At 37.9% G+C, this 25,296-nt stretch overlaps 1 protein-coding gene across 1 annotated transcript in view; it reads right to left on the reverse strand.

Moving 5' to 3' along the window:
• HECW2 (HECT, C2 and WW domain containing E3 ubiquitin protein ligase 2) overlaps positions 1–25,296 on the reverse strand; it is a 154,453-nt gene that overhangs the window by 104,802 nt on the left and 24,355 nt on the right. The gene's annotated exons all lie outside the window — the stretch shown is intronic.

Consider the following 25,296-nt stretch of genomic DNA (forward strand, 5'->3'; position numbering starts at 1 on the left):
CCACAGCTACTAAAAGTCCTGTCATTTGAAAATAAGCCCTCACATTACTCACAACTTGAGATAAATCATCAGAAAGGAAAGAATAATAAAATATTAAAACATAGGGAACAGCTTATAGGAGGGCAGATTCAGATGATCCTCTTGCCATAGAAGGCATACAAACATTTCCTTATCTTAGCTACAGGACTTGGACCTAAGCTGTTTGCCTTTTCCAAAAGCTATAGTTTGTATTAACTCACTGTTTCTTTATTTTACAGAGGAAATAAAACAGTTCTCATCTGGCAGAACCATTTGCTTTCAGAAGAAACTGAGTTTTCTGGTAATCTGTTTTTCAGTCAGAACTGTGAAAATTATCCTGTATATTATATTCAGCTGGAATGGGAGCCAGGTGAATATTTCTTCCAAAGCTGAACCAAACCAATGCAGTCCTCCTGCCCAGCACTAACTTCAGACCTCACAGGGAAGAACTTGTGTCCTGGGCTCCTTACACTCCTCACAAAACTTGAAAACAGTTTTTCAACATTTCTGAACAGTTAGTAGCTAAACCAGTGATGTTAACTATTAGACTATAGTGTCTTCTGTGAAGGATGTATACTAAAGGAAAGATATCCTTATATATATATATATAAATAACCACACAGAAGAAAAATGGGTGCATAACAATACACAGGTACCTGTGTATTATTCCACGGTTTTCTTCTTGGTGTCAGAACCTTCAGCTGTCATACAGAGATACATTTGTTCTCTTAAAATAACCCAAGCATTGTCTGACAGTGCTGCGTGTCACCTGTTTCTGATTTCAAGCAAGAAAACCTGAAATGTAGAATTAAGTACAACTGAGGAGAAGTAAATGAATTGGTTGACCACTTCCATAGTATTATCATTTTAATTAGACCTACAGTACACTACTACTATCAATCAAATGTCTGACAATTGGAGATAAATATCAAAAGATATTTAATTATTAAAAATAAAAAACAATACTTGCAGATCCCAAGACTGTGATTAAGAAAAAAGAATTATGTTCTTTTGAGGTGACTTTTTTAAAGTGCTTTTTTGAGGTGTCTTTTTTAAAGTGCTTTTTAAAAGAAAAGGGCATTTTATATTTTAAGGGTTTTCTTTTCCTATTCATTCTTCCTTCCCCACATCATGCATCTTCAAAACCTGCCTCTTCATTTCCATTTCCTATCACTCATTTGCAATTTTCTTTTCAATAATATTTCAACATATGGACTACATAAAAAAATTCTCTGCTATTTTTCAACTTTTCTTAAATGGGAGATGTTTTCAAATACTAAGAACTAACAAAGGGGAAGAATAAAGTTCAACTCATCCAGCTGTATGCAGTTCATCACATACTGTACATGGTTCAGCACCAAACAGTGCAGAAAAGGAAGGAAATAAAAATTCAGTTCAATACTTTTACCTGTACACTAATGACATGGAACATGACCATATTTACTTCACAAAGTACACGACAAAGTCTTTCCTGACAAGAGCAATATTTTGGTTGCACATACAAAGCCTACTATTTCTGGTGTTGGACATCAGCAGGGTTCACTAAGTCTTCTCTGTCATGTTCCTGTGCACTCTGTCTCTAACACCAGTGCCAGTGATGAAAAGGAAACTTTGTTATAAAAGGCCTTTTTAAATAAGAGTAAGGGAAGTTAGAATCTTGTTTCTCTATGAGAAGTATTACCTACTAGATTTGAAAATCCTGGATTGCATTGTGATCAGAAAGGCAAATAAGAAATAGCCACCAACTTCCCTAGAAGCCAGTGAAACACGCCGGGATCAGCCAGTCCCTGTGATCCATCCTCTTTTTTGTCCTTTTGTTTTACTTTGTGATCTGAGTAACAATATATGCTATGTTTAAGTGTTAAATGTCACAGTGACAGAGTTGTACCACCAAGTCAGGAGGTCCCAATTTGCACCTGAGCCTGCCCACCACAGCAGGCAGCATGTGCACCTGCCCGGGTACCACCACACTTCGTGCCAGGAGATAGGGCAAGATTAATTAACAGACTGACAGCATGCTATTCAGTTTGTTTTCTTCTGTCCCACAGCCACAGATTTATGTAATTTTGAAGTACTGTATGCAGTGGGTTTATGGCAGTAAAATCACTGCAAAATAAATGTCATGCAGGAGGACTACAAGTTAAAGACAAAGTTTTAACAGGAGGGATGAAGAAATTTCCTTCAGCTGCAGAGCCGTATGCTGTATCCAGGGCAGCACCGGCATTTGTTGGAACATATTGAAAATTTATATGTGGCAGATGGACAAACTCATCCACGGTTAAGGACACATGAGAACTAACTTGTACTAGCCAGGACTATACCACAGTTTGAGAGATGAGAACAACCTGAGAAAAATGTTAACTCCTTTGCAACAGCTCATTTTCTTAAGTCCCAATGGTTATCACTCTGCTGAATCACAGACATCATTACAGTTTCTGAAAGGGAAGAAAACCACAAATCTAAATGCTAGGTAACTTGGCTGATCCTACTCATAATACCAAGTGTCTTGAAGTCATGATTTAAACAATGATCCCAATAAATCATATAACAAAGCAACTGAAATCAGCTTGCAACCAAGAAGTTAAGCTCACATGTAAATTAGCTCCTATTACAGAAAAAAGTAACTGCAAAAATTCAGGACTTGTAAGCTTTTAGAGTATTTTCTGAATTCAGTAAATAGGTTGTAAAGGGGCCCTGGTGACAAATAGTACTCTGCTATGTAGTATCTCATAGTAAGCTGGGAGGTTAATTAAGGATATTTATAAAGAGAGATATATGACGCTCATATTGTCACAGGGGAAAAGATGATAGCCATAAAACCCAAACCATAAGAAGTGATAGAAGGGAAAAAAGAACCACTACTTTAATTATTTGCAGTCTGGAAACAGGATGAAAACCTTACACAGCGTCTTCCTGCCTACAAAAGAAATTATGTATCTGACATTGCATTAACAATTCCCAATGTCTGTCACTAACAACATAACCAAGAGAACACTAACACATACATCCTACCAGAGACTGAAAATAAGAATTATCCTCCCACCTTCAATTCGTGCTAAGCACCACTGGAACAGCATTTGCATCCAGACTGTACTTCAAGGACAATACTCAGTCTTAGCTCTGTGCACCTGCCCTGCCATGAAGGTTTGGCTCATCAGGCTGAATCCAATCACAGAAGCAATTTCCCTAAGTATCAGACCAAGCTGGCAAGGCTCATTGTTTTGTGATGGCAAGTTGAAATGTGGAAACTGAATCAAAAAGCATGGGGAAAAAACAGACATGCAAGAAATCAGCAGATACTAACTCTAGCCAACTATTTCAGATGAAAAGTGAAACCTGCACCAAAGCTGCTTATCCGTATCACAGCTTTTTCTTCAGTACTCGACAAGAAGCTTAGAGAGAAATAGGACTGAATTCCTCTTAATCTCTAAGTGGCACAAGTTCAGGATTATTTCTACCTAAATATACTCCTCAATTACTAATCACAGAGGGACCAGAACTGGGAAATAGTTCCACTTAATATACAACATACAGATAGGAAAAATCCCCTTGCCCAAACTTCTTCAGTAAAGGAGACTGAAAAGAAATGTCAGACCTTTTCATGCAGTTAAATATTCAATAGCCTAAAAAAAAAAAAAATACATGAACGGAAGCCAGAGTGCCAGCACAGGAATAACCAAAAAAAAATCCCACCCCACCACATACAACAAACCAGCGTTCCCATGCTGCCTTGTTTATCTTACTCATAACAGTGATTCATTTCTTGTTTATGTAGTGATCTTTGATGTGGCTTACGGGTCTTGCTAACAGCCTCTTCCCACAGTGTTTACTGCAAAACAATTCCATAGGGCTGGCCCTGAGAGCATGACCAGTCACCCTGGACAAGATTTGTGCTCTAAGCGGGTGGCTGGGGGTGTTGCTGGGGAAGTGGTGATTAACCCATTTCACTGGGGGACTGGCTTCATGTCACTGCACTGTAACATCACATCACCCACAAGAGAAGCAAGGCGAGGAGGTGGGCACTGCAGAAGCCCATAGGCCAAGGCTCAGCAGGGAGAGCCCTTGGGGAGTGCTCTGCACCAGAGTGTCTCTGTTGCTGTATGTCAGTTGGGCAGGAAGAAGAACTGTCCTGCCCAACTGACCCCCAAACTTCCCCCACTCATAGAATCATTGAATCATTTAGGTGGGAAAAGACCTTCAAGATCATCCAGCCCAACCATTAACCTAACACTCACAGGTTCACCACTAAACCATATCCCTAAGTCCCATATCTACACATCTTTTAAATAACTCCATGGATGCAGAACCATTTTCCTGGGCAGAGGGTTTCAAAGTCTGACAACTCTTTTGGTAAAGAAATTTTTCCTAAGATCCAATTTTTCCTAAGATCCAAGGAAAGATCTTGATCTTTCCTAAGATCAAGACAGCTTGAGGCTGTCTCCACTGGGCCTTTCACTTGCTACCTGGGAGAGGAGACTGACACCCAACTAGCTACAACCTCCTTTCAGACAGTTGTAGAGAGCAATGAAATCCTGAGCCTCCTCCCTGTAAGACTTTGCTCCAGCCCCTTCACCAGCTCCTTTGTTCTCCTTAGGACACATTCTGGGTGTTATCTCTCAAAGCCACTCCGACACTGAGGTAAGAGGTAAGCAATGCACATAATTATACAGAAGAACGCACTAAGAATACAAAGAACAGAAAAAATGCTGGTTTTCCAATTATACACTGTGTGACATGGCTTTGTTCAGTACAAAGAGCAAACTGACCATCTCTCTCTGAGGTCTACATGGCTCAGAAAAGAATACGCTTCTTGAATAAATTAAGAATTTTTTGGATTTTTCTCCACACAGAACTCAAAAATAGTGTATTTTCTGGGATAAGGTAGGACTCCAGTACATACACTGTCTTCAAACTTGCTAGAAACTGGCAAAAGCGGAATAGTCAGAATTTGCTGGCAGCTGCAAAACCTGCTTATGAAGCTGGGTGATGGTTAACCATATGGTTCACTCATATGCTTAACCTCCCTGCACTTATCCTGCTTTCAGTACTAAAGAGCTTTCAATCTCCTTTTAAGCTGCTGCGTACCCTCTGCCAGCTGGACAGATGGGCCCCTCCCAGTAAAATGCAACAGCTACTTACTCAGCAAGATCATCAGTAACTGATTTTGTCTGAGACAAAGAGATTAACTCGATAGCTCTTTAACTCAATAGCTTCCTTCCAGGCCTGTATTCTAATATTTCAATGACTACTTGGAAACACAGATTTGGTCTATGAAAAATAAAAAATAAAATAAATAAAAAAGCCCCAACAAAATAATAAAATCAGATAAAGCTGACACAGAGAATCCTTTTCTATACAGACAGAAATAAGAGAAAAGCTTCATCTTTCTGCCTAGATGTCCTTTTCTTGTTATTCTTCCTGGAATATTTCCAAGAATTTCTACTCATCAAGTTTCCTGCAATCCACATAATAGAATTTCTCTCAGAAGGTATTTCACACTCTGATCAGTAGGATTTTTCTCTGTTAGGTAACATTCTGTCAGATTCAAGTCAAGCTAACACATTTGGATGCTCCCTACTCAGTCACACAGATAAAGATGAACATCAAAGCAGCCACAGTACTGAAGAGCCAAGAAAAATCAGATCTTTGGGATCTCTATTTTTCTCCACTGATAACCAAGTAGAGGGTAATAAGGGCTTTTCACTTACATGACCATGGCTATATCCTAAGCCTACAGGATGATTTAGTACATTAATTAATCATCTTGTATCATGTAGTAGAAATTAAATTTTATTCCAGTAGATCATGGAGTTCAATATTTCAAAAATATAATTACCATTGTATTACATAACTGTGCAGTTCTGAGCATCAGCACCAGGCAGAAAACTGATGAGATCCTTCAGCTAAAATATAATCATAACTGTTCAATATTGCTACCCAGAATACCTGAGTGTTCATTAAGTCTGCGTGTTTTAAATAATTACCTATACAGGTAGATGATACAAATAAGTCCAGTGATGGCTATCTTGGAGGGAAAAAGTGATCATTCCAAACCTAGAGAACTTGTGATTGAATGAAAACCAAAAGACAGATGACATAAACTTCAAAAATCAAGTCATTACACTTCTGACACCATTTTTCTTTTAATTACGAGGATACTTAGGATATATCAGAAAGATTTAAAGGGAAAGATGCTTCTTTTTTTTCACCCCAGTTCTTCTAATCTGAACATTTGACAGTAAATTTGTATTCACTGTTTTTCCTTGAATAGCCAGTTCTGGATATTATTTTTATTTGGGGAACTCTTGAAAGATATTAAAAATAATTGAAAACTACCATCATAACTGACAAAGGACTTAGACACAGCTGAAGCACTTAAATGTTCTTTAATTTCTTTCCTTTTAAATGGAAGAAAATTAAAAGTTACTTTAATTCGACTTTAGCTAATTGGTTAGTAACTGTCTTGAAATATAAATTGTTCTTTCCAGAAGCACAAAGAGACAAGTTAAATTCAGAAACACTTTTTTTCTGCCGATCTGCTTACTTTCTCCTTTAACAAAGCCCCCCGGACTTTCATAATAGGACAATCACTGGATACTCTTAGAAGCAGCTTAGCCTGAAGCAATGAAAGAACTTAATAAACTTGCCAGTTTCCAGAAACGAACCTATAATGAGCTCGATCTTTTAACCAGGTTTCCTTTTTAACCCAGAAAATTGCCAAGAAGGTCATCTGAAGCATCTTGAAAGGCACAGCACTTCGTACATCTTCTTTGAAGAGAAATGCTTTGACTTCTCCATTCAAACCATCTCCAAAGGAGTGCCAGAATAAATTACATGTCTGACACTGGTAGGCTATCCTAGGTAGCTGGCCTCCTAGGAGAAGAGTCAGAGGCTCCAAAAAGTAATTCAGAGTAGTAAAACCACTCTCTCTCGTCTGTGGAGTAACTCAAGAGCAAAAGAGGACAGAATTTCATCTGGATGTCCTTCTCCTTTGTTGCTCTGCTCTGAGCCATGCAGGGAGCAAACTGATACTTCAGTCTGCTACCTCATCCTCTGAACTCACTGCCGGGAAATCACAACGAGCAACTTCTGGAAACTGTATTCAGAAGTTTTAAGGGAAAGCTAAAAATTACTGTGCTGAAATTTGACAAGGGATGTTGCCATACAGGAGAGAGAGAGGGAAAAGGAAAGAAAGTGCTCATGCATTCCTAGTCTGCTGTGGACTCAAACCTGGTGACTCAGCTCAGATGTTAAACATCAGCTCAGATTACAAAACCACCATATAATTTAGACTGGCTGAAAATCTACCCTAAGGGAAAAATCATATAGTTGACCATAAATATATATTTGAGAAAAGAGTCTATGCAACACATTTGGCCAGAGAACAGCTCAGTCAATTCAAAGTGTAACAGAATATCTATTTTAGACCCTTTCAATGGATTTTCATACAGTTCACTTGTAAAGTGAGTCCTATACACTTTTGTATCTACCTGGAAACAAATGCCACTCTCATACTACCCTAACTGTTTGAGTAAGGCTTCCATCTTCCATCCCACCAACTGCAACTTCCTCACATCAAGCAGAAGTTACTGCTCACCGCTGTTATGAAGGCCATTAGTCTGAGGGATTTGTGTGTATTTCTGATAGGTCTATACATCCTGCCCAGTAGCTCATCAGGCACTGCCAGGCATTCAGTTTTCACAATTTATTGCAGTAATTCTCAAGCAAAAGCTTCAGCATGGAGCCAGCTGGTACACAGCAGATCTGGTCACTGGTCAAAAGAGCAAAAGATCATAAACATGCACCCATAGACTAGAGTACACATACATACATGTATGTACAGCTTGGCATGCCTACAGTTATACCAGTTTTAGAGGGTACTTAATAACATACTGCACTGTCAATGTAGCCAAATGTCCCATGTCCCTGCATGCCGTCTCCACAGCCAAGATGGAATCAGCAAGCCCTAAAACATTTCAAGCTAACTCAGCCAGGTGAAATATGGTGTTCAACACTGAGGCCTTGGATAACCTGTCTGAAACTGTACTGAAGAGATTATGGAGGGTTCATGTAATCCTTTCTGCTGCAGCTGCCAGGCTGCGAGATCTGTCTGGCCTGCAGATGCACCTTAGTATTGCTCTGCAGACATCCAAGAGATGTCCATTGCCTAAAACTCATCCCTTTCTTTCATGAGAACTAGCAATATAAGAACTGCACATAAATTTAAGTTAAACACACCACATAAGCTCCTATCCTCCAGACCATTCACATAAGAAACAAAACTTGACTGGAAATTTTAGAGCAATTTCATAGCCAAGAGGCTATGCTCTGTATGTATTATACACACGCCCCCTTTAACCTCCTCCTAGAGTGGCAACTACTTTAACCAAGTTCATTTATTTCAGTAATCTTACCTGTAGCACCACCACTCAGAGTGGAGTTCACAAATGAGGCAGAAACTGAAGGTACAGCCATATAGTCATTAAACCCTGCATATCGTGAACTATGGCCTTGGACAATTGAGGATACAATGTTACTCTGCATAAACTTTAAAACCAAAATCCCCATTGCCAGGGTTTGATCTTCAGTGTTCATGACACAGATGTGCTGTCCATTGGTTCTCCTCAAGAAATTCCCTTGAAGCTGCCCTTAGTTTAGACTTTTGATGCCAGGTCACACAATCCATCTAAAATACAGCTCCCTTCAAATGTCTGTACCAGAGAGACAGAATATAATCACTATGAGAAGCTATTTTGTCACAGAATGGGAAAATGTGAATAAAATTATTCTGTGAATAAACTGTAATATATGCTCATTTCACACATGTGAAAGCCTGCAGGAACACATTAATGACAGGAAAATGGGTAGCCTATTTAACTCTCTTGAAACCCTTCCTGTCTTTAGGACTTGCAGAACATTGGCAGCACCAGCCCAGAGTTCTCCAATTATGCATCTTTTCCCAAGGCTTTTTCACGAGGGACAGTAAAGACCAAAACAGAGAACTTCTACAGAAAAGAACAACTTAGCATTTGTCTGTCCAGGAAAGGAAATAAACACATAACCAGAAGAAAGAGTACAAAGAAAGCTTGACAAACAGCAAAGAAAAGATCTGTTCCTTCGAAAAAAGAAAGGAAATCTGCCAGGCCAAAAAAGCCACCATTCAAAAAGCCATTTATAAAATAATGCACTTGACAGAAGAAGTAGTACAATTATTTACTGCTTACTATGAGAGTAGTTCTACAGTTTCATTCCAAGTCTCTGCAATCTGTACCACAGCAGATTGTGTCCCACAATGAGTGTCCCATGAATGACAACTGTATTTTAGTGATACTTAACAGAGCCTGACTGAAGCATTTATTTGGCAATTATTAAGAGCTGGTGTGTGTGTATATATATATTTATATATATATATATATATATAAGATGTAATAAGCATCTATGTAAATTTATTTTAATTCAGTTTTAAACTGGAAATCCATTCTATGCTGATGGAAATTCTTGGAATGTACAATCACTATGAATCAACATCCATTGTTTCACCCATTCAAGTCCAAATCCAATACAATCATTCCCATTTTCAAGCCTGTACAAGCTCAATTTTCTACCACATAAAATTGATTTCACCCACTGAAACGGCACCAAACCACCACAGAACTGGTACATCTCTCCTGCTGAGAGATTCCCATGTTATCAGGAAACACAGGAACACTGTTACTCTCAAAGGAGCACACCCCTTCAATTCATTATGGTATTTATTCATTTTTGTCACAAAGGGGATACCATCAACTTGAAAAAAGGCATTTTTTTGTGTAAAACTTCAAATTCAATAATTCTGTAACTGAAACATGCTCTAGACTAAAAGTAGAATAAAAAAACAGTGCCCACCAGTCCATAGCTAAGTAATTTCCCTGATTCCCCACCTTTTAAAGTTCCAGCCTGGTAAAACTGGTTGTAAACTGAGGGTGGAAGATGTTTAAAAAAGACTCACTTGATCTCCTTCAAGAACAAAGTAAAATTAAAAACAAAACCAACCCAAAGCTTTGTGTACCTAAGTTTTATAAATAAACTATAGATACAATCAGTAGATCAGGAAAAGAGGAAACAATTATTTTTAAGAACTGACAGATTTTGCTGGAGTGAGTTTAACTGTCCATCAGTGTACACGCAAATTTCCATCCTCTTGCCCCTTTTACCCTTTTGCTATTTCAGTTGGGAACATTTTGCCAGTTATAATCTCCCCATCACCACAAAAAAAGCCTGCATTTCCACAAAGATTTGAGGAGACTCTTTGGCTGAAATATCAGAACATTTCTGCTTGCCTACAGTGTAATGGAGCTTTTTGACTGATAATATACTGGGCAAACAACAACTAAAGACATCCCCCAAACTAGGAGGAGAAGTTTTGGTCAGGCCAGCTCAAAGGCAATGCCTTTTGCTTGCTGACTGTACAAGGTATGTCATTAAGGAGGAGGTGCCACTAGCAAAAACATTTCAATACTATAATATTTTGCATAAGAGTATTTCTAGATTCACTAGGAATTTCTTTTAATCGTCTTTTCTTCAATTCCCTGTTTTCATAACACTTCAAAACAAATGAGAACTTGTAGCTAACAGATAAAAATTAAGCCCCAGACTCATATATAGGTTTTTTTTTAGTTCAACTTATGGGGTTCAGAGTATTAAGTTAGAAATATTTCAGGGAATCAAACAGTTATGAATACAATCTTTGCAGAAACTACAGAGATTGAAAGCCCTAAAGATTTCCTCCTCCAGAAAACTTACCTGTTCTATATTCTTTAAAGCACTTCCTTATAACCCACAAAAAGAGTCTAGAATTAATTAAAAAAAAAAAAAAGGCTGTTTGTCTGTATTAAAAACATATGCTGATCTTCAGTGTAAATAAATCCAAACAGTAGGGCTGTATACGAAGGTGTTGATGATACTGCCCTCTCTATTTACAGGATACATCACTTTTAATACTCAACACCCTCACACTCTAAAGCAAACCAGTTCTGATGCTTGTCTTTTAGAAACCAGAAAATAGCAACACAAACACATTTCCAAGTCAAACGATTTGTTTTAAAGAAATACAAATTGCAATCTTTTGTCCTAATTCAAGTTTTCCCCAGAAATACATTTTAGCTCAGAATTTCACGCTTGAACACAGTGACGGAATTCTTATTCACCAACTGCTTTACTATTTTTTTGGAAACACTATTTAAATAATTTTAAGCAAGCATTTTAACTGGATAATTCAAGAAACTAAGTATTTAATTTCAGCAAAAGGAAGCCAGATTAGTATCTAGTTACGATCTTCTGGACAAATTCTCTTTCACAACTGTGCGAGTCAGATGAATTAATTTATACCAAAAGGTTATTAACAGAAGATGCCTGCATTTGTTATGGTGCACCAAGACATCAGTAGGACACTTAGACATATTCTATGCCACACAAATTCCCTCTGCCTAATGCTAAACAGCTGCAGGGCAATTGCTGAAGCCGTCAGAGGTGAGGACCACAGCTCAGGAAAACACAGCCTACTTCAGGGAACAGCCTCGATGGACAGAGACACACACTAAATTTCAACTAGAAGGGAAGAGGGAAACGGAGAGAAAAAGCTTCCCCTATTTAAACTGATTTACAGTTTACAATCCATAATCACACTCAAGAGAAGAGAAAATTACTTAGGAGTCCTAAGGAGCACCACTATGACAACAGTGATACTGCTGGGGTGATTCCCATGCGCCACCATCGCCTGCGAGCGCATCCCAGTGCACACTTCTCTGTGTCTGGTCTGTGCTCTCGAGATGAGAAAATTGTTTGAGCTAGAATGCAGACCACTAAGGAGTTAGAGATATCAAAGCTATCACCACCCGTGCTTCCTTGCCTTGTGAGTACACATTACAACTAATTATTTAGTTCAGTGATCACATGCTGTAATTTTTTCTCCTTGTAGGATTATTGCTGCATTTGCTGCTTTCCTCGGTTTCTGCAGTAAACGAAGCAGAAACCCTTCAGAATCTAAATGAACAATTAATGAAAAGACAACAATACAAAGTGGACTATATAAAGATGAGGCTTATTATGAATTAATACTTTTACTATTAAATATGCATGAGTTTTTAATAAGTAGAGCTAAAAATAGAGACGTGTATCACAGGATTTCTCCGGGCTGTACAATTTTCATTCATCTTCATGCTGCAAAGAAATGGACCACTGCTGAAAGGACTCACATTTTTACACTGCTGTCATTGGCCCTAATTCATCAAGGCATAAAAAACCCCCCAGCATCTGGGATCCTGGCATAAAGGATTCTGAAGACCTCCACCCTCTGCCATAAGGTTTGAAGGAATGTGCAGCAATCTCACCCATCTCCCAATGGGCACACAGCAGCCCAGTCCCCATCTACAATTGCTGTGTTTAGAAAGAATCTCTTTGTAAGAAGACTCCAGCACGAGGTAACAAACAGCAAGCAGATGTACCCACCAGACTTAATATAAAAACCTGAAGTAACTCTTAAATCTTTACCTTTTAATCTTAGCATTCCATTTTTAAGAATAAATGTATTCTCCTCATTCCTTCAGCCTCCCACCAAGGAAGGAAATTTAAAATTAAGCCAAGTGCAACAAATTTTCTGTTTGGATTTTAACATTAATTTCTAACATCATGTCATGTTACAGATACAAATGAACAAAGGATTTTAATAGACTGCACTAGTTCTGGCTGAGGGTGCATGCATTCAGGAACACAGCACAATTCTATATAAATCCACCCCAGGGCGTAGGTGCTGCAGCACCAGGAAACGGAAGAAGATTGAAATCAGTGTTTATAAATACAGCCAAGAAATCCTAGCACACATACCACCAAATATATAAACAGAAGTTAAGATAATCTCATCTGGAGGCCTAAATTTCCTACACTTATTTATGTTGGGGAATTTTTAATTTTTTTTTTAAGACATTTTGTTTCGTGTGTTCACATTTTTAAAATGACCTTGGGGTATTTGAAGCAAAGGAATTGCTTTGATTGGGTAAGGAGTTGCTAATGCCATGTGACAAAAGGAAACAAAACCAAAGAAATCACAGCATACTGCATGCTAGTATCATCTTAAATTATTCTGAAATCTGTATTTTAAAAATAATTCTCGTTTGATTTTTAATTTTCTCTATTTCTCAGTGTGCAATAACAAAATGAAATTTAATCCACATGAGATATACAATTAAAAAGCAAAACCAAAACACATTACAGCACAGGTAACTTTCACCTTTTTAAGGATAAATAGAGAGTTTTAAATCACATACCTATTACCGTTTTAATCTTATTTTTTTGGCGGACAGTAAGAAAGGTGCAATAACACGACAGTGATTTTCACTGGAATGTCCTTGGCTTACTCTTTGTGAAGACAATTTACAATTTCAGCTTTGCATAGATATACAGCTACTTACTACTAATAATTTGGTGTAAAATTCACATGACTTACTGGAAACTCAGAATATTATAGGCAAAGCATATTTCTCCCCCCTCCCCAGACTCAGCCTTGTAAACACTCCTTTGCTTTTCCTGTGACACATTACAGTCATAACAATCAGAGACACCAATTTTTTCAGATTTTTCGGAAACAATGTCTTTTACCACAGCTGCAGAAATACACAGAACCGGGAAAAAAAAACTGACACATTTTGTTATTTTTGGTGCCCTTACTATTCTCAATTGCGTTTTGGGCTTCAAACACAATGCTTCACCCCAGCCATCCAGGACCCAGTTGTTCAATATTGCCTGTGTAAATCCTCTGCCCCAATGTCCAAAGAACAGTATAAAATCCTTTGGTTTGTAGAAAAAGAAAAAAAATTACTGAAAATCGCTATATACAACTTGATCAAACCCCAATGACAAACGAAAAAAAAAAAGGAAGAAAACAGGGCAGGAGGAGGAGGAAATAAAAAATAAACTATACTGGTTGGTTGGGTTTTTTTTCCCATTAATGGAAGTGTCCCTGCATTGTTCTGCATTTGGAAGTTGACTTCATAGGGTGACCTTCCCAAAAAGTAAGATGCAATGCAGTTTTCTGGTTAGATAATATCACTGCCTCTGTGTCAGGCCTCTACTTGTGCCAAATTACCACCGCCAACCTCTGTTGTAGGTTATTACTAAGCAGAATTAAAGAGAAAACACTAGAAACAAATACCCACATACAGACTGGACTTGATAGTTTGCCAAAACTGCAATGTCATTATTTGAAAAGATATGAATGAAGTCTCCTATCAACAGTACTGGCTGGCTGGTGGTTTTCAATGCAGTTTGAGACTGCTTTGATTCTTTAAAATCATTTGTCTAATAAATTATATGACTATATGACTACAGACAAATTACTATTTATTACCACTAAATTGTTTTCTCCCTATGATGCAAGGACAGTAGCTCAATAATAAAAATCAGCAGGTTCAGGCAACCACCCTTCATCAGGTTCCAGAACAGCACATTTAAGCTGTTTCCTAAACTGCAGTAACAGCCCAGTCTAGCAGAGGATGTTTTACTTCACTAATAATCCTACACCACACTATAATGCATACACAAACCTCAGATTAACATACAAACAAATCTTACAGCTGACAACATCAAAAACTCGTGGAGGATGCTGGAAGTGCAAAAGAATAACAGTTTTTAAAGAGAGCAGTGATAAAACAGAAAAAATTATTTTAAAATAATGCTGAACCCTTCAGAAAAATCAAACACCATTAGAAGCAGCAATTAGCTATTCTTGCTAATTGGTCACAACCAATGTCTTGTGACAACACAGGCCTGCTGTTGAAGTGCAGTAGCTTTATAGACACTCAGGAAGCAGAGCACTCATTCATTCCAAAAGCTTCACTGGAAGCCTTTCATATCACCCTGCAAGACCCCAATACACATCAGTGATGCCAACTGCAGCTGGAAAAGCAGCAACTGCTGAAAACAGCTCAGGCAAGCCTCAAGTACTAATGTAACACAGGCTGTACTAGTTAACTTCAAGTTAATATCCTATCCCTACTGGACACGGCAAAAGCTTTTAATGCAAGCATTGTTAGACTAATTTGTGATCAGCAGAAGAAATTCACTGGAAATTCAGTCTTCCACTAGTACTGACTGTAGGAAACAAAGCAGAGTATTTTTGAAGTCCTCAACACAAATACAATTACTTTAAATCCATTTCTCCTTGGTCAGAGAGGAACACATATACCAGTATTGCTGACATCCCATCAGATGCTGTATCTTGGCTAAAACAAAAATAGAGCTTCAATTATAGAACATGCTATCCTCAAACTTACTCTCTAATATTTCTTACGAGTAAAGAAAAAATTGCTTTACTACTGTATCCAACATCATGACCAACTCTGATCACATACACACAACCATACATTCACGCCAACAGCTTTCCATGAAAATAACTTTCTTAAACCTCTTACTTCGCTTCTTGGTATCTTCTAGAAAATTAGCATCAAAAGTGCTGGGTTATAAAAACCCATCTGTACTGCCGTGGATTGGCAGTGTAAATTTGGATCATTGATGTAATTGTGTATCTTCCTTAATACCTTACCTTAGAGCTAGAGTTCCTGAAGCAAACGGTAATAAAAGACCTAGCAAATGTACAAAGGTACACAGAGTGGCAGAGCACACTTGAGGCATTTAAATGTTAAGATATGCAAACTGGTACTTCTGATGCAAGGGAAAAACCCTAGGAAAACACACCAGATTTCAGAGCAAACTGGCAAATACTTCTTTTAGAATAAAGGCAAAGGATTGGCACACATAACAATAAGCAGTTTCAAAACTGAATTATTGCACAATCGCACAAGATTAAGTGTTAAAATGTGCTTTCTCTGCTATGAATTTCAGTGATGGAGCTAACCTCTCAGGTCCTGAACTACGTCCAGCAGCAGCCAGAGGCTGCATGTGCCTGTGTATGTCAAGATGAGACGTACCCAGTCTGGAATCACACTCATCACTCACACTCATCACTCGCAAAGCACTGGACATCAAGGTGAGGGGAAGCTGGTGATGATCTGCCAGAGTTCAGCTCTGACCAGCAGCCGCACAGGGAGCAGAGGTTACAAAAAAGCAAATAGATAGGCTGTTAAAAAGTGTCAATAGCACACTTAGCGTTTGGACAAACAATTCTGGAGGGAGACACGTGCTAATTAAAAGGTCAGAAAATACTGCCACAGATCCAGCAGTGAAGTTTCACGCGGGTCAGAAAATTAAACTGTTCCCATTATATGTCGTGACATCAGCCTTTTAGAGCTAATCAGAAATTATCTCACTTCACTCTTCTAACAGTCCCACTTGTTCTCTTGTGGGCACAGGGAATGCAGAGGGTCTCCGGGCCTCTGAGGCAGAAATGCAGCTCTAACAACATGCTTGGAAAAGCTTGCAAAGGCTCAGAGTATGCTATGGGCACCACATCCGAAACAGCAACCACTAAGAAATGTATGATGGAGCTTTTTGTTGGTTTGTTTGCATTTCTTTTTATTTTTTAATTGGGCACGGCTATTGGAAATTTAAGCCATCACGACACCTTCTGCTACCTACAGGCTACTGGCAGGATTTAATCAAGGATGCCTGATGTAATAGGCACTGAAATTCCTGGAGATTACAGAATGCTGCAAAGGGTGTCAAAAGGTGTCATAAGGCCAGGCAACAGAAATAAAGTGATCTAAGCATATGAGACCAGAAAAGCAATCCATAAAAAATACATGACTCCTTAGTGCTAAAAAGTATAATTTTGGATAGTCTACATTTAGTGAGCAATAACCAAACAGAGCCAAATATAACATGAGCTTTTATAGCTGTCTTACAATCTACATCTAGACTGAGGAACCTTTTCTGTGTTGAGACACAAATATGTCTTCCAGTTATATTTGGTGGAGCACACAGTAAAATGCAATTTAACATTATCCAGAAACAGTGTGGCCAGTGAAACATCGTTCCTGAAGTTCCAACTGCAGCCAGAGGATATTTCCTCCCAACATTTAGTGGGTCAACTCAAGTAGGCACATAAACCTGTGCTGACCAGGTAAAGGCCAATTCACTGACTGCTGGAATTAACAGGATCCTCTCTGCCACATCAGAGGGCTTGCGACCCGGACCAGACTGAAAGGCTGATTCAGCACTAGGGTAGAGCCTGAAAAGCAATGTGCCTTAGGTCTTTCAAATAAAATAACATTCTCATGACAAAAAGCTCTAACAAAATTGAGACCTCACTTCATCTAATCATAAAATAAAACAAGCTCAGAAGTACATTTAATGTAGCAAATAGGATTTTACTCACTTCAAATTTTCAATGTGAAGGAGTCATTTCCTGTAAGCACCACTAAGCCTAACCTCATAACAGAGGTTATGAAATCCAGGGCTAAGGTGCATTTCTTCTCACCTACAATTCATAATCATTCCATTATTAATCCACAGTCACAGTTCAGATATGACTAAACTCTTCTATTATTAATAGATTGACAGTGGAATATTCAGCTTCACACAGTCAACTCTCTCAGAGGCATTAAACAGTTGCTCTGTGGGTGGGGGTTTTTTTGTGGTTTGGTTGGTGGGGTTTTTTTAAGCATTATGATTTCCAATTAGTCAAAACAACGATGTAGACACCCTACATTTCAGAACATGCCATTCTTTTTGTTAAAGATGGAGATAGAAGTAGGTGAGATACTGGAAATACAAGATCTATTTTATGTCTAACATCAACCTCACATAATCCTAGCTATGTTTTTCTAAGAGAACTTAAGTTCATACAGGGCAGGTTTTACTAGGGAGTAGGAAGAGGGTGGTGAAGAGGCATGAACTGCTCAGAGGCAATCTGAATGCACATAATAAAGTTCCCTAAATAAGGAGAGTCCCAGGACTAAATCTCCGGTCTTAATGTTATTCTGTAAACCACAGTAATGACTTACTTTTAAAGCACATTTTTCATTACTTTCTGGATTTGAGGCTCTTCCTCATCCCATTTGCTTCAAGATTTCTTATCAGAATGTGTCACCACCACCTTAGCCATCCTTGAAACCCCCTTCAAAGTATGATGCACTAAAAGAAGTGTTTAAACCCTCCCAACACATTCAATTGAGAGTTGCTACATAAGTTCTCCTCACTTCTCCTTCACAGCATCCATGACAGCTTCTCTAGTTAATACCTGAGAGATGTTAGCAGTGTATTGCCACTATGCAAGTATTTTAAATTACTTTCAAAATATTTGTGAAAAAAGACCAAAGAATATTGTCAGAATTCATATTGCTGATCTTGTTTCCAATTACTTATTCTTAATACATACCACTAGGAACTAAGATTTAAAAACTAAATGACAAAACACTATGCAGAAGCCATGCTGCCAAGAACAGTTATCCAGAGCCATGTTTTATTTGAGAGAAAAACCATCACCCTCCAATAAACAGAAGATTTTATTAGCAAGCTGTTTGTTAATCCATGCAATTTGTATGTAGCCAATGAATCAAACAGATAAAATTACCTTGAAATGCATAATTAGATATTTAGAGATGCAGAGAACTCCTAATGATTTACTGAATACATTACATTTACAAAAGTAGACTTTGAAATTAAAAATTAATAAGCTATTAATAGGATAAGACAGCTTGTGACTCATTGTCTAACAAAGGAAACATGTCAGGGAACAAAAAAAAAAGGAAAAAAGAAAAAAATCAGTAGACTTCAAGTATGACTCTTTAAAGCTATATGCACAAGCAACTTATTTTAGTTATTAAACACAACATGGTGGCATGTTCTCTGAGGGGATAAAAAAAATATCAACAAAAAGAAGTAAATATGCCAACCTGAAAAACATGGCCAACATTCAGTAAAAACCAGCTGTGTCAGAAGATAAGTCATGTCGTAAAAACTAAAGAGGGTGAAGCTCTCTTGCACATCATAACTAAAGAGATCTCTTCATTAAAACTTTTTCATTAGGCTTTTTACTATCACTTTTTCTGTTTTCTTGAAGTTTTTATCCTCAGAAATCTTTGTAGATTTTATTTGATCTAATCCCACATCTGCAAACCAGAAACTGTAACAGAGGAAAATGTGCATGCTTTGATTGTCAGAGTGTAATTTGAAAAAAGCACAAATCTTGCTGCCTGCCCTTACTCTCACCATTCTCTTTTGCCTCATGGAAAATATTAGTCTGTGCCTTGCAGGATGTAGAAGCACAATAGTTTGAAACTAGGCATTGAAATAGAGAGACTGGAGTTTATTTCAGCAATGACTCTCTAAGATAAAGTTGCCACAGTTCTTTTAAATTGACAATTAAACTGCACGTCTCTCAAATATTGCCATATTTTTGATAAAACCCAATTTATTTATTGGGAGAAATCCACTCTTTTTACAACAGTTTCTTATCAACTAATCACTTTTCTTCTCCAACTCTTCTTGTGAGAGAAGCTTAAACTAAAGGGGCTGACATTCCAGCCTCTGTTAGACAAAGAGCTAATTCTAGCCTGACCACATCAGTATTTTACCCAAATTCTTATTCTCACACTGCATCTATGAATTTTATAGTTTACAGCTACAGGCACTAAACACACTTATAATTTGGAATACTTTTGGCATTCCCTTTATTTCCTTCTTCTCCTGAAGATAACAGTCTCAACTGTTTTTATTCACTTTTTAGGAATGGTATTTTTCCATGCCTCTAATTACTCAAAGTTATTGCAGTAATCAAATGCATGTTCCTAAAGTGCTTAGATGTGCTATAAAGGAAATGTGTAAGTTTGGGGCTAATCACGCAACTCTTCCAGCACTCAAAGATATCATCTGAGCACAATGAAATAACTAAAAGATTTATCAGATGTCGGTCTTTTACATATACCATCTTTTCCTATACAAAAAAGTGTACCATCTTGTTTCTCAAAAAAAAAATCATTTTCAGAAAATCGTGATGTTTCTGATAGACCAGCACAGTGCCAGCAAAGTTGGCCAAAAATAATGGAAAACTAGTCCAAATTGCCTAATTTGGAAAGACTGCCAAACTCTCCACAGTAAGTGGCTGACATTCTCTATTTTTGTGTCAAAATATTTATAAGGTTTTCTCAACAATAACTACACTGACTTTATTAACATGGTAGTGAATATTTGTAGCACAGTGTATTTTTTCATATGCAATGTATCTTTCATTCTGAGTTTTTTGAATAACAGAAATTGAAAAGGTTAGTATAATACATGTCAAAAAACAAGCCCTATGGGCAGTCTCAGCCCTCTCTGTCTCTTCCACGCAGACATGAGATGGAGAACCCTTCTCTGCACTACTTTCTCAGTGCCCTGGCAGCAGCTTTCAGCCAGCTGCCCAGAGGAGGGCTGAAGCATCCTTCTGCTCTTTCCTTTACCCCCTCTCCATCAAACCCACCAGATGCACTGCCACCTCTCTGCCACCTTTCTAAGAAAGGGATCCAAAAACCCACAAAGGACCTCAGTGCTGCTGCCTCACAGCTGATCACTGCTTCCAGAGAACTACTCTGCTCTTTCACACCTGAACGGTAACAGGCTTACAGTCCAACTAAATGTGCTAAATGGCAGATTAAAATAACACTTTCCTACCAGGGTGAAACAGCTTTAAATAGCAGAACTGTTTTAAATGAAACTTCACATCTTTATGCTATAATTTTTTATGTTTGCACCTTTTCTTCATATTACAGCCTGTCTCTACTACCATCACTCTGAGTTACTTCAGCAGCCTGCTAACACAACCCAACTTGGTCAACTAACACTATAAATAAGCAAAGCAAAACTGGCAGCTCTACAAGCAATCATTAAAAGAAACTAGTCCAATACAAGCCAGTGCTCAGTATAAATACAATTCCTTGAAATATTACTAATGAATAGAGCTCTGAATTTCTAAGATTTTATGTTTATGGAAGAATTTCAAAAAGCCAATTTATATTCTTTCAACACAGTTTTGGGGTAATATGAAGAAACAGAACCTACAGTATGAATTCTAACTACACATAATGAATGCACTTTATCACATCTCATCTCCATCACTGGGAAAATAAAATCTTTGCTACTTTCTTCCACACTGACACTGCAATTGCAAAGAAAAGATTGCAGTTAAATGTATACAGCCAGCTCCAATGACTCCTACTGATGTTTTTTATTGGTGGTAAAACAATTTCCCAGCATTTTTCTTCCCTTCTGAATTAAAACCACAATGCTTAGTCGGGCAGTATTCCTCCTCCCAAAAATCTCCAGTAACAATTTATACCTAGCGTTCTCTCAGTGACATCAGAAAGTGGTGCAAGATATCTCCATAAAGGGAGAGAGCAAGAGCTTCCTGACTAGAAGAATGTAAGTACATTTTCTCCTATTAAAATCACAGAATCATAGAGTTGGAAGGGACTCACCAGGATCACCAAAGTCCAGCTCGTGGCCCTGCACAGGGCAGCCCCAAGAATCACACCATGTGCCTGAGAGTGTCGTCCAACATTTATCAAACTGGTTATTCCAACACTCCTGAGTGAAGGTGAGCATATAGCAGTCTTTTCATCTGAAAGACTGTCTGGAGGCCACCAGTTACTTCCACTTCTCTCTTTTCTCACTCAAGAATACCTGTTCTGTTCTGGCCTTCTGCAAATAAGAAAAATAAACAACTAAACTTTCACATGGCTTCAGGGTCATAAGTACCAGATCTGTAACTACAGAAAAAATGAGGAGGAAAAAAAAAAAGATAAATCTGCTTTCCAGTTAATGCAAGGAAAAAAACTTGGATTCTAATGTTGTTCTCCACATTTCTCAGAAGGACTAGTGGGAGACCATTATGTCGGGCTACCTGCTCCAAGGAGAAAGAAAACACATCCTGTAAAGTCACCATCAGAAAGACTGCCCTGCTCCTGCTCCGTTTGAAGTTGCTCAGCTACCCAGAACCCAATCCTACAGCACAGAGCCAGGGGTCTGCAATTAGATTTAATATCAGACTTCAGAGCATAACTCTGCTGTAAATCCACTGCCACGGGAAAGGACCCTTTGGTTGTTTCTCTCAGCAGCAACAAGACCCACCTCACTGCCACTGTAAGTAGGAGCTGAACAAGGAACTGTCTCTGCTGACTCAGAGTCTGAAGAAAATAAATAGGAGAAAAATAGAATTATTCAGGAATTTAAAAGAAAGCAAGATGAAAAGAAGTCTGCCTAGGAGTTTGGAGTAGCTTTTTTCCTTTTCTTAAGCCAAAAATTTCAGAACACAGAGGAGTTACAAGTAAGCATTCTTCGGAGGAAATAGTTTTGGAATCTTCATTTTGTCATCCTACTAAACATTAGCCACATATCAATTTAATTGCAATGGACTCCAAGTAAAGCACAAAACCACAGGTAGTACAAAAGATGGAACTAACACTTCTATTTGTTAGCAGAAGACTGCAGAATTTGGTCTCATGATAAACACTACTTGACAAAAATAATGGTTAAAATAAAAAAAAAAAACACACACACACAACCAAAACCCCAAACTAAAAAAAACCAACCAAAAGAAAAACTACCTTAGTCACTTTTACTATTCGACTCACTGCACCTGTGTGAGTATCCTTCAGAAAGATTCTTACATAACTTTATTAGTGAAATTACTGTAACACTTCTTTCCCTTTTAAAAAAGACTAAAAATTATGGAGCCACAGTATTGTCAAGAAGTAAATTAGTTGATTTTATCTCACATAAACTACTACTTAGAAGTAAATAATTCAAAATATTAATTGTGAATTGGCACAGAACTTTTAGATGTAATTGAAATTCTGCTATATTGTAGCTGGGATTTAAGAAGACTCCTTTCTACTTTTGGTAAATGCACAACGTAATGAACTCGACTTCTGTAATATAACAGAAGAACTGAACCTAATCAGCAAAAAATCAACAATAATTTAATTTTATCATGCATCAAGGCATCTATGGGTGGTAGGAGAGAGAAGCACTATGTATAGCAGTCATTTGCCTCTTATCTCAAGTGATTTTTTTGGTCTTAGTCCTTTCTCAGTAATGAATCTGACTATTGAAATATTAGTTTCCTAAGTGTATTTAGAAAGGGCAGAGGAAAGAGAAAGGCATTAAAATACTTAACAATTCATTAATTCATCACTGATTGGAATTGGAAATCAGTACTTCCATCAAGTGTTATCAAGTTATGTTTTCTTTAGGTCACTTACAGCATCATCCATTATTGAGTTAGTACCTACATCTACTGCTTCTGAACAGAACACAAACATGGGTGTATCATGTAAATAGTCTTACCATATGATTACATAAATGCTACAATGAAACCAGTTCTGTTATTACCTGTGCTGTTCCTCTGGACATTCTCAGTGTGTATTAGAGGTTTTCCAAAAATCAAATACAGTCAGAGAACTTTTTCATAAAGATTTTTACTCTGAAGGGACTATTATCCATTGGTGGACTGCAAAAAACCTCATGAGATTTTCTGGTAGCTGCAGATACTTTCCAGAACCTCCTGACAGCACCAAAGCTCACCAGAACTCTGTCAAAATTATGTTGGTGCTACTGGAGGAATCTACCTGCAACAGGACATGAAATTTCTTGACCAGCAAAATGGTGTAAAAAAGCATTACCCAAAACCTCCTATCCTTCAGCAGCACTGGAATATTGAAGGCTACAGGTTGGTAAAACCTGGGAATCAAGCAGGCAATACAGATAAGAGAGCTCATAAATCACAATGTAATAGGCCACAAGCCTGGCTTTTCACAGCACGTTGGTGAGAATCCCACCAGGCATCTCTTTTCCAGCACTTGAAGTGTCTAGCAGTTGTTAAATATATTTAAGGAAACTATAGCAATACTAAAGTGATATTAAGGACTTAAGCAAAACATAAAAAGCTTTGGGTTTTCACTGTTTTTCACCACAGAAATAAATTTCTGATTCTTCATTTCCTATTGTGATTAACTAGTATGGTAACACCTTTATAAAACATTTTCTGATAAACATTTTGAATAAGGATTACAGTACCTTATTTAATGCACACCATGTAGTTTGCATCTATATGTATTACTGAAACAGGAAGCTGCCTGAAAACCCACCGTCAAAAGAACTAAACTAAATTGCTATCTTTTTGTACATCATTGTAAAGTTAAGACCTAAATGTTGCACAGGCTGCCAAATCTAGACTAAAACACCATTTCTACAGTCCAATAAATGGTGTTTAAGCTCACACCAGCCAGTAAAATCATGGTGGGTCGCAATGAATGGAGGCTCTCTGTGATCAGAATGAATTCCACACAGGAGCATTTCTCAGGTCACATGAAGATACCGAGATAATACTAAGTATACCATGAAATTTATATTTACAATATGTTAGTAAAATAAATGATAAAATGAAGTTGTACAATGTGTTTTGAAAAATTAATACAATCCTCCAGCACGAGGATATCAGCAAGTCACAAGCAGAGTAGTAAAACAGCAAAAAAATAAAAGATTGAAGCTGCTTTCACAAAGCTGCAGATTTCAGGAGGTTTCAGATAAGATGTGGCACAGAGAGTAAATCCCAGGTGTGTTTAAACTCCATAAAAATTATATATTCCCATTTCCTTCCAAGAAGCTTTCCTTGTAAGATGTTTTGCTAATTCCTTTCACTGTATTAGCTAATTATTATTAATACTTCACTGTATTAGCCCTTCTCTCACTTCTCTCTCCTGCTGTACCCTGGGCCCTGGGGGCTGCCAGAGGCTTTCCCTTCCCCTAACCTTGTCTGCTGAACTGCGCAGCATTAGGCACATTCCAGAGGGAATGCTCAACTCTGGCATCCTTCACTCTCTCTTCTTTATATTCACACTTCTAAAAGGTATTTCCTGAGCACAGGAAAAAAAACCAACGTGACACTAAAATTGTTTTATGCGTGGCTGTGTAGTGCAGTGAGCAGAAAGCCATCCTTACTCAACATTGCTCTTAAATTATGCCCCTTTTGCTGCTGCAGAAGAGTAAATCATTCACAAGTTTAGCATTAGGGAACTGGCAGTGAATTATTAGCTACAGTGTGCTCTGATACATCGTAACTTAGTGTGAGCAAAACTGTTAGGAAAATATTCATACATTTTACTATTTAAAAACTATACATTGATTCAATAGTCCAGAAAAGACTTCACCCCCGTAACCAAGGCAACAGGAGCTGCCATGCAGCTCAATCCTACTAGGAGTTCTGGATTTTCAGTTTCTGTTATAAAATGGAAAGGATGTCTGTGTTGTGTAGGCACCTACACACAGGCTTACATATCACATATAATTATAAAGAATGTGTGTATACACATA

The sequence above is a fragment of the Neopelma chrysocephalum genome, unplaced genomic scaffold (assembly GCF_003984885.1).
Source record: "Neopelma chrysocephalum unplaced genomic scaffold, ASM398488v2 Primary Assembly neopelma1_44, whole genome shotgun sequence".
NCBI lineage: Eukaryota > Metazoa > Chordata > Aves > Passeriformes > Pipridae > Neopelma > Neopelma chrysocephalum.